Here is a 17068-nt window from a genome sequence, read left to right as displayed (position 1 = left end):
AGACTGGTGAGCAATTTTTTTTTTTTAGATCTGTTTGTATGATTCTTTCTTTTCTAAAATAAATCCCTCAAGGTTTTCATATTTTATGAAATTGATTGTTTATACACAAGGCAATGTTAATAGTCTGGGCAATTAATTGAGTATTGACCATTAAAATACATTATTATTATATATACATATTTTTATATTGATTGGTTTTGTTTTACTTGAGTTAATTTTTTTCTTTAAATTATTCCTATGATTAAAAAAATTTAAATTGTATGTTAATATCTTAGGGTTTAGGGAACAAATTTCTGTGATAGTGCGTATTCTTTATTGCTACATTTACTGCTTGCAATTGCAACTTCAATCAGTAACAAACAAATATTGGGTGACCAATTTCATAGTTTATAGATTTGTTTGGAGGGTTCTTTCTTTTTTGAAAACAATTCCTACAAACTTCAGAATGGAGTTATTAAAACAGAGATTTGATAAAACTATATATACATACATATGTACATGTGTGTGTGTGTGTGTGTATATATATACACATGCATTTATATATGCGTACATGCATGTATCCCTCAAGGTTTTCAGATTTTATGAAATTGATTGTTTATACACAGGGCAATGTTAATAGTTTGGGCAATTAATTGAGTATTGGCCGTTAAAAGACTTTATTATTATATATACATATTTTTGTATTGATTGGTTTTGTTTTACTTGAGTTAGTTTTTTTCTTTAAATTATTTCTATGATTTAAAAAAATTAAATTGTATGTTAATATCTTAGGGTTCAGGGAATAAATTTCTGTGATACTGCATATTATTCATTGTCACATTTACTACTTGCAACTTCAATCAGAATGGAGTTATTAAAATAGAGATTTGATAAAACTATATATATATATATATATATATATATATATATATATATAACGTACATGTGTATATATTTATACATGAATATATATATGCGTACATGTGTGTATTTATATAGATGTATACATGCCTATATATATATATGTACATGTGTATATGTACATATAATACCTGTCAAAGTGAAAAGTTGTCATGTGTATATATATACATGCATATATATATGCATACATGTGTGTATTTATATAGATGTATACATGCCTATACATACATGTATATATATATATATATGTACATGTGTATATATACATATAATACCTGTCAAAGTGAACAGGTGTCTTGCATACTAAAAGTAGTCAAGTCCACAAATAGTTAAACAACATAAACAAAGTAACAATCCTGCAAGCACACCACGCGAAAAAAAAAGCACACTATAAAACAATGTATTACAAATTAAAAAAACTTCAAAATAAACACCCAACATTCCACGAAAATTTGTAGAGCAAAATATTTTTGAGAACAACAAAACAAATTATATTTTAGGGTTCCAAGCGGCCATAAAGAATGTCGACATTCGTGGAGACCATTGCAAACGAAAACATTAAAGCAAATTAACAAATATCATGTTCCAAATAGAACCTTAAACTATTGATGCTGATTAAAACTTAAATCAATAAATATCTGCAAAAGTGCAAAACCAAACTAAAATCATTTAACCTACAACACAATTTAATCCATAACACAATGCCCAAAACCTAAATACCTATCAAAGTGAACAGGTGCCTTGCAGATTGAAAGTAATCACGTCTACAAATAGTTAAACAACATAAACAAAGTAACAACCCTACAAGCACACCACGGGAAAAAATAAGGACACTATAAAATAATGCATTACAAATTAAAAAAAAATTAAAATAAACTAAACAGTTACCTCGCAAAGTAAAACCATTCACGGTGAGAAGCTCATAAACAAGCACAACAAAACAGTCGACATTCGTGCACACTGTCGGGGATGAAAACATTAAAGCAAATTAAGAAATATCGTATTCAAAATAGAACCTTAAACTATTGATGGTAATTAAAACTTAAATTAATAAATATCTACAAACTGCAAAACCCAACTAAAACCCTTTTAACCTACAACAAAATGCACACAAACTGAAAGTGTTTCGTAAACCATTTCTTAAACCCAACTCAATATTAATCTACAAACTGGAAAAGGAAACTCAATAAATTTCCCGAAACAACCCATTTCTTATGTTAAAAGCCTTTTAACCCACAACACAATGTGGAAAACCTAAATACCTGTGCCTTGCAGACTGAAAGTAGTCACATCCACAAACAATTAAATAACATAAATAAAGTAACAACCCTGCAAGCACAACACGAGAAAAAATAAGCACACTATAAAACAATGAATTACAAATAAAAAAAACTTTAAAATCAAATAAACACTTACCTTGAAAAGTAAAACCATTCACGGCGTGAAGCTCACAAACAAGCCCAACAAAACACTCAAAGCCAGAACAAAACCTAATTCGATGACTATATCCAATATTATGCAAAAACTCGACGACTATACCTGTGCCTTGCAGACTGAAAGTAGTCATGTCCACAAACAGTTGAACAACATAAACAAAGTAACAACCCTGCAAGCACATGACGGGAAAAAATAAGAACAGTATAAACAATGCATTACAAATAAAAAAAACTTTAAAATAAAAGAAACACTTACCTTGCAAAGTAAAACCATTCACGGCGTGAAGCTCACAAACAAGCCCAACAAAATAGTCACAGCTAGAAGAAAACCTAACTCGACGACTATATCCAATGTTATGCGAAAATTTGCAGAGCAAAATATTTCTGATAACAACAAAACAAATTACATTTTAGGGTTCCAAGTGGCCATAAAGAACATCGACATTCGTGCACACCCTCGAGGATGAAAATATTAAAGATAGCATCGCTTCGAAAAAAGAGCGCATGCACGAACAGCACCGCAAGCAGACAGGTGACGACGAAAAAGGAAACCGTAGCAACACGTCAGCATGCGGGGTAAAACATCAGCCAATGCACACGTCAGCATGCGGGGGAAAACGTCGGCGGCAAGACATTCCAGCGGTCGCCAGAATGTCTTGCACTTTGTAGGCGGGATTCTCCCACTAAAAGCCTATTGGATTAATTATTATGACCTATATATAGTTTAGTCACATCAACAAAGATTATTGCATTTTTATGATTCATTAAGGTTAGTAAAGGCTTTTAGAATTAAGTCAATTAAGATAGTTTTATAAGGTGTGATAAACCTATTCAAATTTATGTACCAGGTGTGGGACCGAGGAGACCTGGCGACATAAAATGACTTGTGGTAGTGGCATATGATATTAATATTTATTTAAAATCCTAAAAATCTATCCCACTTGCATTCTCCTACAAACCCACTTGCACACTAACCCTTCATCTAGATTCTTCTAAACCCTTCTAATTAGCCTAACTCCTTCTTCTAAACATGTGCACATTCCTAAACTAAGGATTAGGAAGGAGTCACTTCTCAAAAGCATTAAATGCTTTCTCCCTTCCACAAGTTAACCTCTGAAGTCTTCCCAAGCCTTAAAGGCTAACTCACCTTTGACCCTTGGTTAGAGACTTTTCCTCTAACTTAAGCATTCATTTAACCCCAAAGTCTCTTCAAGCATTCATTTCTTTGACCATGGTTATCCTTTAGACCTTGCATAAGAGTTTACTCCTTGGATAAAAGCTTTATCCACTAACTTAACCCTAACCAAACCCCCTAGGGTAACCATCATGTCTCCTCAGGCATCTAATGCCTCTTCCCTCTCCTCTGAAGCCTCCTCATGATGACACTTGTCAACATATGATTGGTTTGAAAGTATCACATGGATTGAGGATCATGCCTCTCTCATCCAATCCTAGCCCTTGCTAAATCAATTCTATTTTAGCCCTCCAATCGCCTAGTTCTTCTATAAATAGGGCTCATCCGCTCATTATCAAGGTGCTACAGACTTTGTTCTCTCATTATCAAGGTTCTTTTATTATCAAGTTACACAAGTCTCCCTCAAGAATTTTAGATCATAATCATATTAGCATAGCAATCATGATCATGTTAGCATCTTAGTTTCATTATCAATAGCATAGTAATCTTATAAGCCTATCATTTCCATGATCTTAGATTCATCCTGGCAAGCTTTAACATTATCATAATAGATCTCAGTTGCATAAGCATATAGATCAATGTATCATAGCACTCACTCTTTGAGTTGTCATTCTAAGAGTCAATTGGTCAATGATCTAATCTAGCAAGAACCATGACTTGAAGAATCCTTAGATATAGAGTACAATGGAATGATTTTAAATATGATAGTTGCTTAATTCATTTTATAAATTCAATCCTTTAACATATAATGTTTCATTGGTGTGTAACTTAACATTTTGATTGTTTGACAGTCACACTTCTGTGTACACATTTTTGGCATTCACCATGGGGCCTACCCCTAATATTTCTAACAATTTGTGACCAGGTTTAAGTACAAGTTTTTGGTAGAACACCAGAATAGAGCATTGGATTCACACAGTGGCACATATAGCATACCTTTTAGCGCATAGGAGGTCCAGAGAAGCACATCTAGAAACAATCTCAACGCATTATTCCTTTTTCTCTTTCTTTCTTTGGCGCATAGACTTATCAACTTAGCACATAGAAGACTTTAAATAGCGCATAGAGGCCTTTTTTAGCACTTTGGTGGCAAATTTTAGCATTTTTAGTACTGTAGCGCATGTTACGTCCCGGAGACAACTAAGAGCGGGGGGGGGGGTGAATCAGGTGTCTAAAAAATTCAAACCAAACACAACTTAACCAACCTTAATGCTTAATACCGGTAAATCAGACTTTATGCCGGTAGACAGTTTATCAGTTAATTACAGTACCGGTAAAGATTCATGCATGAAATAGAAAGACAATAACATCCACAACACATAACACCAATATTTGTACGTGGAAACCCTGTAAGGGGAAAAACCATGGTGGGAAACCTTACCCACAATCAAATGATACTACTGCAGATAGTATGTGTATACAAATGGGGTCTACACATGCAGAAAGACCAAGCACCTAGAGCTCACTACTCAAACACAAATAGGAGTCACACTGATTACAATTGGATGGTTAAATCCAATGATGATGTACTACTTAAAATAACATCTTCATATGCTGGATTCAGTACCCTTGTAGTTCTGATATGCCTTCACAAAAACCTTGCTTCACCTTCAAATGATGTCTGTGTGTATAGCTCTGCTTATTCTCGCATATACCTTCTTACTATTCCTTTTCCAAAGTGCATATCGATCTTACAAATAAGATCTTACATATATACCATAACCTAAGACCAATTTTAGTAGGTCGGCTCTAAAAGATATTACAATAAAATAATTACAAGTAAATCAATAACCGATGCAATATCCGATTCAACATGTTGGCTTAATGCATTTACAGTAACAGCAAAATCATCTCCAAAGCGTGTCGTGCTGATCTGGAATAGATAAGTCTGTCGGTGCTTATTCTGGACCTATTTGTCGGTAACAGCAAATATGCAAATACGAATATGCCAATGAACAATTCTCCAAGACAAAGTGTCCAAACAATGTCTTTGACATAACCAGATGTTTTCCATGTCATTCCAAGTGATAGTGAACAATATATCATGTCGGTGAATCAGATACCGGTGACTGTGTATAAAGTCACTTGCTTGCCGGTGAACATTGTTGATCCTCCAAAGTGCCAGAGTTGATAAGTGTTATAGGTGTTGACATCAATGACAAAACCATATCAACATAACCAAAATACCAACAATCTCCCCCTTTGGCATTGATGGCAACACCAGATGGAAAAACCATCAAAGTGTGAAAACAGAAATGCCAAAAACTAAAAACTAATATCTCTCAAAAGAGATCATAACCAGAAATCAAAATTCAGATACAGAGAGTAATCAATCTCTCCCAAAGTAATAGTCTCCCCCCATGAGAGTAACACATGTTCTCCTTGTGTTTTTCCATATCAATCTTTCCCCCTTTGACATCAAATGTCAAAGCCAATACAAAATCCAGGTTCAAATACAAAATACCAACCAATTCAGTATGCCAACTACTCCCCTTGAGAAGTAGCTCTCCTCATCAAAGCCGGAATAAAAGATTTCTCTGTTAGTTATACCAATTGATGAAAAAACATCAACTATCTAAGTCTCTATCGGTGGGGGTATGAACCCAAGTTGGTCTCTGAGATATTCAAAAGTCTCCTTAGGCAAAGTCTTAGTGAAAATGTCTGCAATCTCCTCTTTAGTATTCACATAAACCAGTTTTACTTCTTTTGCTTCAACATTCTCTTTCAAAAAATTCAATTTGATAGAAACATGTTTAGTTTCAAAATGTAGTGTCAGATTCTTAGATATATCAATTGCTGCAGTGTTATCACAATAGATAGTTATAGGTTCCTTGCATTTTACCTTTATGTCCTTCAACATTTGCTTAAGCCATAATAACTGTGTACAGTTAGTTGCTGCTGCAACATATTCTAATTTTGCTATTGATAAAGATGTGCAACTTTGTTTCTTACTCAACCAAGAAATTAATCTGCTTCCAAGAAAAAATGCTCCGCCGGTGGTGCTTTTTCTGTCATCCACATCTCTTGACCAATTTGCATCTATATATGCACATAATTCAAAGTTTTCATCTCTAGGATACCATAAACCAAGATTTGTAGTGCCTTGTAAGTACCGAAAAATCCTTTTTATTGCTGATTCATGATTTTCTTTAGGATTACTCTGAAATCTTGAAACAATACATACTGCATTCATAATATCAGGTCTTGTTTGTGTCAAATACAGTAGGCCTCCTATCATAGACTTGTACCTAGTTGGATTAACAGGTGTAGATTCATCCCTTAGTGATAATTTGTCATTTGTAGTCATAGGTGTGCTTACCGGTTTAGAGTTCTCCATCCCAAATTTCTTTAGTAACTCCTTCAAGTACTTGGATTGACTCAAGAATATACCTTTATCAGTCTGTGAAATCTACAATCCTAAAAAGAATTTTATCTCTCCAATCATAGACATTTCAAATTCATGTTGCATTTCAATAAAAAATTCTTTACATAATCCATCTTCTCCTCCAAAGATTATATCATCAACAAAAAATTCTATAACCAAGATGTCATCATTAGTCACTTTATAGTATAAGTTGTTGTCACCATTACCTTTAGAAAATCCAATTTTCAAAAGATATTTATCCAATCTAGCATACCAAGCTCTTGGAGCTTGCTTCAACCCATACAAAGCTTTCCTTAACCTACAAACCATATCTTTATTATCTGTCAAAGAAAATCTATCAGGTTGCTAAATGTAAACTTCTTCTTCAAGATCTCCATTCAAAAATGCACATTTAATATCTATTTGATATACTTTGTAGTTCTTGTGTGCTGCAAAAGCCAAGAATAATCTGACTGCCTCAATTCTAGCTACTGGTGCAAAGGTTTCATTATAATCAATTCCTTCTTTATGAGAATATCCCTTACACACTAGTCTTGCTTTATTTCTAATTACCTTCCCATCTTCAGTAAGTTTGTTTCTGAATACCCATTTTGTTCCAATCACATTTTTGTCTTTAGGTTGGGGAACTAATGTCCATGTGTTATTCTTCTCAATTTATTCTAGTTCCTGTTCCATAGCTTTAATCCAGTACTCATCTTCACATGCCTCATTAATTGATGATGGTTCAATTTGAGAAATAAGACATACCTCTTCATTTGCCAGTCTTCCTCTTGTCATAACTGATTTTTAGAGTGGTTCAATCTTACATACCGAGGTGTCTTCATTAGCTGATGTTCCTCAGTTACAGTGGAATTTTCAGATGATACCTGTGTAATTGGATCTTCATTCTATACTGGTGGATTCAATGTAGGTTCATTTGTCAGTATCTTTGTTGCCGGTTCAGAGTCAATATACCTTGAAGTTCCTCTAAACTGCTCATCAATCTTCACATTTGTACTCTCAAAATTTTTTTGCAATCTCTTGTTAAAACATCTACATGCTTTGCTCTTAGATGAATAACCAAGAACTATTCCTTCATCACTTCTAGGATCAAATTTGCCAATATACTCATCTCTTCTAATATAGCATTTAGTTCCAAATATTCTGAAATATTTAAGAGTAGGAGTAATACCAAACCATAGTTCATGAGGGGTCTTACCGGTTTCTCCTTTGATGTGAACTTTGTTGAATATATAGATTGTTGTGCTTACTGCCTCTCCCCAATATACATGTGGTAGATTTGCTTCAGATAACATACTTCTAGCTACATCCAAGATAGTTTTGTTTTCCCTTTCTACAACTCCATTCTATTGTGGTGTCTGGGGTGCTGATAACTGTCTTTTGATTCCATTCACTTCACAGAATGTATTAAATTTCTTAGATGTGAATTCACCTCCTTGATCTGATCTCAGACATTTGATTTTCTTACCGGTTTCATTTTCTACCATTGCTTTGAATAGTTTGAACTTCCCAAGTGCTTCTGATTTTTCTCTAAGAAAAGTAACCCATCACATTCTAGAATAGTCATCAATGATTAGAATGAAATATCTATCACCTTGTAAGCTTTTAGTTCTAGCTGGACCACATAAATCAGTGTGAATTAAGTCAAGAGCATTATTGGATTTTTCTAGAATACTTTTAAAATATGCTCTAACTTGTTTTCCAAATTGACATTCCTTGCATACTAGATTGTGGGGCTTAACAATCTTAGGTAAGTCTCTAACTGCCTTAGTAGTACTGATTTTTACCATGCAATTAAAATTTACATGACAGAGTCTCTTATGCCATTGCCAACTTTCATCAATGTGTGCAATCAAGCATGTCTTTTCATTGTTATTCAAATGAAAGATATTACCTCTAGTTTGATTATCGATTGCAATTTCCAAACCAGTTATGTTCATAATTTTGCATTTACCATTCTTGAATTGTAACTGAAATCATTTTTCAACTAATTGACCAACACTCAAAAGATTATTCTTTAAACCCTCTAAATAGTAAACATTGTCAATATTATGCTTACCATCAAGAGATATAGTACCTTTTCCTTTGATCAAACAAGCTTTATCATCTCCAAATCTTACCAGACCCCCATTATATTCCTAAAAGTTCAAGAATTTAGCTTTATCACCAGTCATATGATGTGAACATCCTGAATCAATGATCCATTCATCCTTAACTTCAACTTTAGCTACCAAGGCCTGCCCTACTGGTTGAACAGTAGGTGTTGGTTGATCTTCTGTTATAGCAACAAAAACCCATCCATTTTCTGTCGGATCCTCATCAGAATCATCAGTGACTCCTTCATCAGTAAGATAACAAGATTTATCTTTATTCTTCTTAAATTTGTATCTCTGATATTCAGGGTTAGGCTTGTATGTTCTTCTAGCTTCTTCTCTTAGTCTAGTATGTCTATCAGGGCATCCTGAAGCCATATGACCAATCTTATTGCAGTTAAAGCATTTAAAGGGCGCTTAACCTTCATACTTACTTCCAACTAGACCTTTAGGCATTTTCCTTGTGAATAGTGCTTCAAGTTCTTCAAGTTCTTCATTTTCTCTTCTGCTTTCCTCAAGTTCTCTTGCATAAAAGGCTTTCCAATCAGATTTGTCAAAAGATGGTGCAAATTATGTTGATGCTTTAAAGGCTAAATTTGTCTTTATAGTAGCAACGGGACCAAATTCCTCAATTTCAAAAGCTGAAAGTTTTCCAATCAATGTATCCCTAGTTACTTATGTATTAGGCATTGTTCTCAATTCATTTATAGTAGTAACTTTCATTTTATATGCTAGTGGCAATCCTCTTAAAAATTTTGAAATAATTTTTTCTTCACTTAAGGTTCCTCCACAACATTTAATACCCAAAACAATTTCATTTACTCTTTCCATAAAAGCAGAAATCTTTTCATCTTCTTCCATTTTCATATTTTCATACCTGACCCGAAAGCTTTCAAGTTTTACAATTTTGACTATGGAATCTCCTTCATTCAATCTTTCCAAATGATCCCAAATAGCTTTAGCAGTAGACATATCTGATAATCCCATGATTTGCTGATCTGATAATGCACTCAAAAGTGCTTCTCTTGCCTTGCAATCATTTTCTTCATCTTTTCCTAAGGTAAGTGGATTAGGCTGACTTTGAGTAGGAGCAATATAGCCATTCTTTGTAACATCGTAGATGTCCTTTCTCATGCAATTTAGATGTGTCTCCATTCCGATCTTCCATATACCATAGTTGGTTCCATCAAGTTTAGGATTGTCCTTCCTAAAATAGTTAGTAGACATTGGATCTCCTCAAGTTGTTAAACTTATGCAAAAAGAGGACTAAGCTCTGATACCAATTTTTAGGTCCGGGAGACAACTGAGAGGGGGGGTGAATCAGTTGTCTAATAAATTCAAACCAAAAACAACTTAACCAACCTTAATGCTTAATACTGGTAAATCAGACTTTATGCCGATAGTCAATTTATCAGTTAATTACAGTACCGGTAAAGATTAATGCATGAAATAGAAAGACAATAACATCCACAACACATAACACCAATATTTGTACATGGAAACCTTGTAAGGGGAAAAACCACGATGGGAAACCTTACCCACAATCAGATGATACTACTATAGATAGTATGTGTATACAAATGGGGTCTGCACATGCAGAAAGGCCAAGCGCCTAGAGCTCACTGCTCAAACACAAATAGGAGTCACACTGACTACAATTGGATGGTTAAATCCAATGATGATGTACTGCTTAAAATAGCATCTTCATATGCTGGATTCAGTACCAGTGTAGTTCTAATATGCCTTCGCAAAAACCTCACTTCACCTTCAAATGATGTCTGCGTGTATAGCTCTACTTATTCTTGCATATACCTTCTTACTATTCCTTTTCCAAATCGTATATCGATCTTACAAATAAGATCTTACATATATACCATAACCTAAGACCAATTTTAGTAGGTCGGCTCTATAAGATATTACAATAAAATAATTACAAGTAAATCAATAACCGATGCAATATCTGATTCAACATGTCGGCTTAATGCATTTACAATAACAACAAAATCATCTCCAAAGCATGTCGTGTTGATCTGGAATAGATAAGCCTGTCGGTGCTTATTTTGGACCTATTTGCTGATAACAACAAATATGCAAATACGAATATGCCAATGAACAATTTTCCAAGACAAAGTGTCCAAACAATGTCTTCGACATAACCAAATGTTTTCCATGTCATTCCAAGTGTCGATGAACAATATATCCTGCCAGTGAATCAGATACTGGTGACTGTGTATAAAGTGACTTGTTTGTCAGTGAACATTGTTGATCCTCCAAAGTGCCAGAGTTGATAAGTGTTATAGGTTTTGACATCAATGACAAAACCATATCAACATAACCAAAATACCAACAACCCATTGGTTCTTTGTTTTAGCACATTTGTCAAAAATAGAGAGTCAAAAATCTATAATGCCAAAGAAAAATTTAGGCTTGTGAGCCCACATTATTGACTAATCTTTCAAAGGGTTTTGCAAGTGCTAACTTTTCTTGCAGGTTCAAGGGAGTTAGATTTAGTTTTTAGTTAACTTTTGTTTCAAGTTTTCTTTTTTGTTACAAAAATCTTAAAAATAGCTCACCTTTCATTTTGCCCAAGGTTTTAAAAAGAATCACATGGTTCATTCGGTACAAAATAAAATGAATCTCACTTTTCCTTTGGTGTTATCAAAAGAACCTTAATTTTCCTTTCTTGCAAAAGGTTAAAAAGAACAACAAAGGAACCTTTAATTTTGCAAATAGCTCACACTTATCTTAATGGAAATTAAAAAGAACAAGTAGGTTCTATTTTCTTGTTACAAAAGGGTAAAAAGAACAACTCACACTTCATTTGCAAGGTAAAAAGAACAAGCCACATTTTCATTCTTGCAAACTTTTTCAAGTTCTTAAGTTCATTATTGTAAATTTTTGGCTAAAAAAGAAACACTTCATTTTGTTATCTTGGTTAAAAACCACCATATTTTTTTGGAGCAACATCTCCAAGTAGAAAGTAGACCACATTGCAATGATGGGATAAAAAGAACAAATCATATATGCTTTGTCTTGTGATAGGCTTATTCTCTCCCCTTAATTGGGTGATAAAAACACCAAACTCACTTTTTTTTTTTTTTGCAATTAGGATAAATATTTTAGTAGGCCTGTCCTCCCAAGACTCCCATTAAGTCGGTGAGAGGGGAATGACCTAAGTGGGAAATGACTAACACCAAGTATTCCAACCCACTATAACCAAATGTGGACTGTGATGAAAATCACATCCAATGGTAGCGTGCATTGATAGCCTTCCCCCATTATCCTTAAGATACGTAAAGAATTTATTCCAAAGGTTGGGGAGCCTCTTAAGGAAGTTTATCATTGATGCACCAAAAAACACCCTTATTATGAAATTTAAAAGTAGAAGCCAAGCTAAGTTAGTTATCCAAACATTTTTACTATCTCAGTGCAAGGGTGGGGAAGAATCCACCCCCAAGACACTCACCATACATCTCCCAAGAAAATGATCCAATTGAGAAGCAATTCTCTTTGGTTCAACTTTTGGAAAAAGGCAAAAAAATGAGCGCACCCTAGAGTGTGACAAGTTTGTTTGAGATGAAGGAGTATCAAGATTTGAGCTGTGATATTATTGATGACCTTTGAGAATAGATGAGTTTGACCGATGTGCCTTCTTTGTTCAAATCGGTGAAAACAAATGGGATTTGAAAAGATCCTTGAACATACACTTAATTGTTTAGATTATAGGGCAACACAAATTGAAACTACTATCTTCTTGATTGATGCAGTGTTTTTATTCATGTTTCAAAAGATCATCCATTAAAAACACTTAGAATTTTCAATCCAAACACATAACGGTCTAGCACATAGACAACACAATCTAGCACATAAACAACATACGTTAGCGCATATACAGATATTAGTAGTGCTTAGGAAACAAATAGTAGTGCATAAAAGTGAAACATTGGCGCATAAAGTCTCAACAGTAGCATATCAGGAAGACATATTTTTACATTGTCAGAAAGTTGAATTACCGCTAGTTTAGCACATCCATAGAACAATTTAGCAAATTTAGAGGGTAGTAAAGCACATAGAAGTTCCCGACTATCACATTCATTGAATCTTTTAGTGCATTCATTGTTTGTTTTAGCGCATTGGGCTGTCATCACTAAAGACAAGGAGAAGATTTAAATTTTTTTTAGAAAGTGATGAACATTTTTTAGATACCCTTTTTAGAGTTTAAACTCTTTGCATCAGAAACATCATTTTAAACCAGGAGAAAGTTGGTTATTACAAGTGCAACCTTTCAACTAAACTTAGATCAAACAAAATTGAGTACAATCATCATTTTGATTTCTAGAAAAGTTTTAACATCAGGATATATCATCCTTTATCGTGAAACATAGGTTGCAAATTAGATTAACCAAGTCTATCAATGGGAAGGATCTTTTCTACTCAATTTAGGTATCTCATATTGTCACTCACAATAAGGATCAAAAGTTTAGAACAATCCCAATCACTTGTATAACCATTCACCATCACTTGAAGAAAGAAAAACTTAGTCAAACGACAATCTTAAAGAAGAGAAGATTTCTCTACATAAACCACAAACTCTTGTTAAAACATCAAATATTCCTACACTATTTTTGTTACTATCTGCACGGTTGTGGAACTGAGTTTGATGAAGAATATTTAAAAACTTGTTCTTTTCAACAAAGATTTGCCTTGTCCCAATCTCTCAATAAAAGTGGCCAAATCTCATTGTCATATTTACCTCAAACAGAGATCACCTATTAAATCATTCCCCATTCAAGGTAACCTATCAAACATTTTCAAACATCCCTTTTGAATGGTCACAATTAGATCACTCATATGACTGTACTAACTAGAGCTCAAAAACAAAGACTTAAAGAAAAAGGAACAAAACCACAAACAATCATGATAGAAAGAGAAGAAAAACCTTTTGTCAAGTATCATGATACTAACATAGAGGAGATAACCGACAATATAATTCAAGAAGCTCAAAAAAACCCCAAATTCCAAAAACTCATGAAAAGGCTTATAGAAACTAATCCAAAAAAATACTTTTTGATGTTGGCAAGTCAAGGTGCTAAACTACCTGTTGATTTTGGTATAAGAACACTAAGAGAAAAGACCAAGCAAGAAGAAGTGGAGGTAGGAACTAATGATGACAATCCATTGAATTCTTTAACTCAACAAATCCAAGCTCTTCAACAATAAATGCAAGAGATGCAAAGGTTAACAACAAGGTGATGCAACCATAACCGGTTAAAACCCTTAAAAGATTCAACCAACTTATGCAGCAAGATCAATACCATGAAAGGAGAAAGAAAGCATAACAAATTCACATAAACAAATCATAATAAAGCCTTGGAACTTTCGGTGATCATCTGACAATCATCATGTTATCATCAAAGAAGATCCGTTAATTAACCGGTTACATGCAGGCTTCAAGCCAGATACAATCCAACCAAGACTCAAAGAATCAACTGGATCACAACATGCAAATCAAAATCATTATTCTAAGTTCTACTTCCTCTGACCCTAAAAATAATTACATAACATCATATTTATACCTGTCGGAACACATTCAGGTCAGCCTCATAAGCTTACATTCACCAATGCAGGAAAATGAAACATGTAATTAGGCCGGCCCTAAGAATTAGATAAATCTTTCCAAAAAATAACAACTAAATGATGTGGTTCAATAGGAAGGTTGGCCACGCACCAAAGAACATCAGACAAGACCCAAGATAGATCCACATGCCAAGAATCATGTCGGTAATGAAGGAAAACCAACCGGTAAGCACAAGAACTGTCTTGGAAACCCAAAAACGGTCAATCGGAAGTGATAACTAACAACAAAATAACCCCAAATGAACTAAAAATATGGAATCAAGCACATGAAATCATTTGGAAACCAAAAATAAGATCTTCCATGAAGAACAAGCAACTACAGGTACCAACCGGTAAGAACACATAAAACTACACAAAGAACTAAATAAGAACAAAACTAAAAGAAAACATTTTTGGTTGATGGAAGATTTCTCATCGACCGGGGATGCTCCTGCATCAGACAACCCAAGTAGAAAAAGATATTCCATGAGAGGCAACTCATGAACATCTAAAATGATTCAGAATAAAGATCCCATGCTTATTTCTGATCCAAACATCTTCCTTATCTGCCAACCTTTGCTCAAGCTCTTCCGATGCCTCAACCCGCTTCTCTAACGTCTGATTCCCTTTGTTTCTCTTTCTTTGCTTTAGATCTGCACATTATCTTAGTTTCTGCAACTCTAATTTGGTTCCACCACAAGACTTCATCTAGTTTGTCACCATCAACTCTCTGTCAATTGTTTCCATCTGTCCATCAACTTTCAGATCCTTCTACAAACTCATGTCACCTCCTGGTTTAACCTCTGGAACTGAGTCTATCAGATCTTTCTTCAAAATCTCTAGTCTAACCTTTACAACTGATTCTTTCAAACCTTCTGGTATAACCTCTGCTACCGGTTTCTCAATACTGCAACTTTTCTCAGGACTCAGTTTCTTCACCTCCTTCTCTTTCTCCTTCAAAGAAATTAATGTGAACTTCTGCCCATCCTTTTAAATAGTAACTAGGTTTCTTCTACAGTCATGAATAGCTCCTCTATCATACTGCCAAGGCTTTCCCAACAAGACATGACAAACACTCATAGATACAACATCACATAAAACTTCATCTTTGAAAGGCCCAATATTGAAACTCACCAAGTACTGCTCCTTTATCTCTATCTTTTGATCATCTTGTAACCAACTCACCTCATAATGAAAAGGATTCTTAAGCCTCTTCAATCCAAGCTTCGCAACCATCTCCTTAGATACTAAATTATCAACACTCCCACTATCTACAATGACCTTGAAACACTTCCCACCTAATTTGCATACAGTCCGAAAAAGACTCTTCCTCTGAGTAGATCCAATATCCTTTCTTTTGAACATAAGGGATTCTCCTTACTTCAGTGCATAGTTAGATCTGGTACCATCTAGTTCCTTTCTTGCTACAAAAATTCTTGACATTTCTTTCTTACATTCATAGAATCTATGTCCGGTTTCTCCACATTTGAAACATTTGCCAGGAAATTCTCTATCGGTACTGCTGCTACCTTTCCTCGATGTTTTTTGTTCTAGTTCTTTACTCCACTTAGGTTTTGACTCCTCTTCTTCAACTGGTTTCTTCATACTATCACTCATCTTGAATTTCTCCTTTCCCTTATTCGGTTGTCTTCTTCTCACCTTCTCCTCAGCCTTCAAAGCATACTAGTAAGCTTCTTCAGTTGTGGAAACCTTCAACATACTCATCTCATCTTGAATGTTAAAAGCAAGTCCATTGATGTACCTTGCCACCTTTTCTCTGTCCATCTCTCTATGCCCAGATCTAATCACCACATTTTAGAATTCCTCAGTATATTCCTTCACAGTTATGTTTCTCTATTTCAGGGTTTGCAACTTCTTGAAATACTCTAGTTCATAGTCTCCCAGTATGATGTTGGCCTTCAATCTTGCAAGCATCTGTCTCCACTGAGTGATCTTCAATTCACCATTCTCCACTCTATCTTTCTACAATTCTTTCTAGCACAAGGCAACATGCCCTTTCAACTTGGTCTATGCCAACTAGACTCTATGTGGGTCCTTGACATCCTCAAACTCAAAGTAGTCCTCCAACTCTTTGATCCAATTGATCAAATCCTCTGGGTTCAGCGTTCCGAAAAATTTGGAAACCTCAAATTTATGAACTTTACTCGCTTGCACTACTTCTCTCAAGAATCTTTCCTCTCTTTCATCTTCTGGTCCTTCAGCTTCCTCAAGCTCTTCATCGGCTTCCTCATATTCATCCTCAGAATCAAGGTTTATCTGCAAACCAGCCAAAGCATTTCAGATTTCATTCCTCACTTCATTCTTGAAGTCTTGCATCATCTGCTCTACCCTTTGGGGGTTTGTCCTCCTCGATGGAATCTCTTCTTCCACTCTGGTGAACTGCCTTAGCTCTATGATCTGACTACCAATTTCAATCGCCTCC

General features: G+C 34.7%; 1 pseudogene; it reads left to right on the top strand.

Annotated features, from left to right (window-relative positions):
- The first annotated feature begins 2840 nt into the window (after positions 1-2840).
- Positions 2841-17068, top strand: part of LOC131045812 (photosystem I P700 chlorophyll a apoprotein A1-like) — an 83419-nt pseudogene continuing 69191 nt past the window's right edge.

This window comes from Cryptomeria japonica, chromosome 5, assembly GCF_030272615.1.
Source record: "Cryptomeria japonica chromosome 5, Sugi_1.0, whole genome shotgun sequence".
In the NCBI taxonomy this organism is placed as follows: domain Eukaryota; kingdom Viridiplantae; phylum Streptophyta; class Pinopsida; order Cupressales; family Cupressaceae; genus Cryptomeria; species Cryptomeria japonica.
This window is presented reverse-complemented; position numbering and strand designations above follow the sequence as displayed.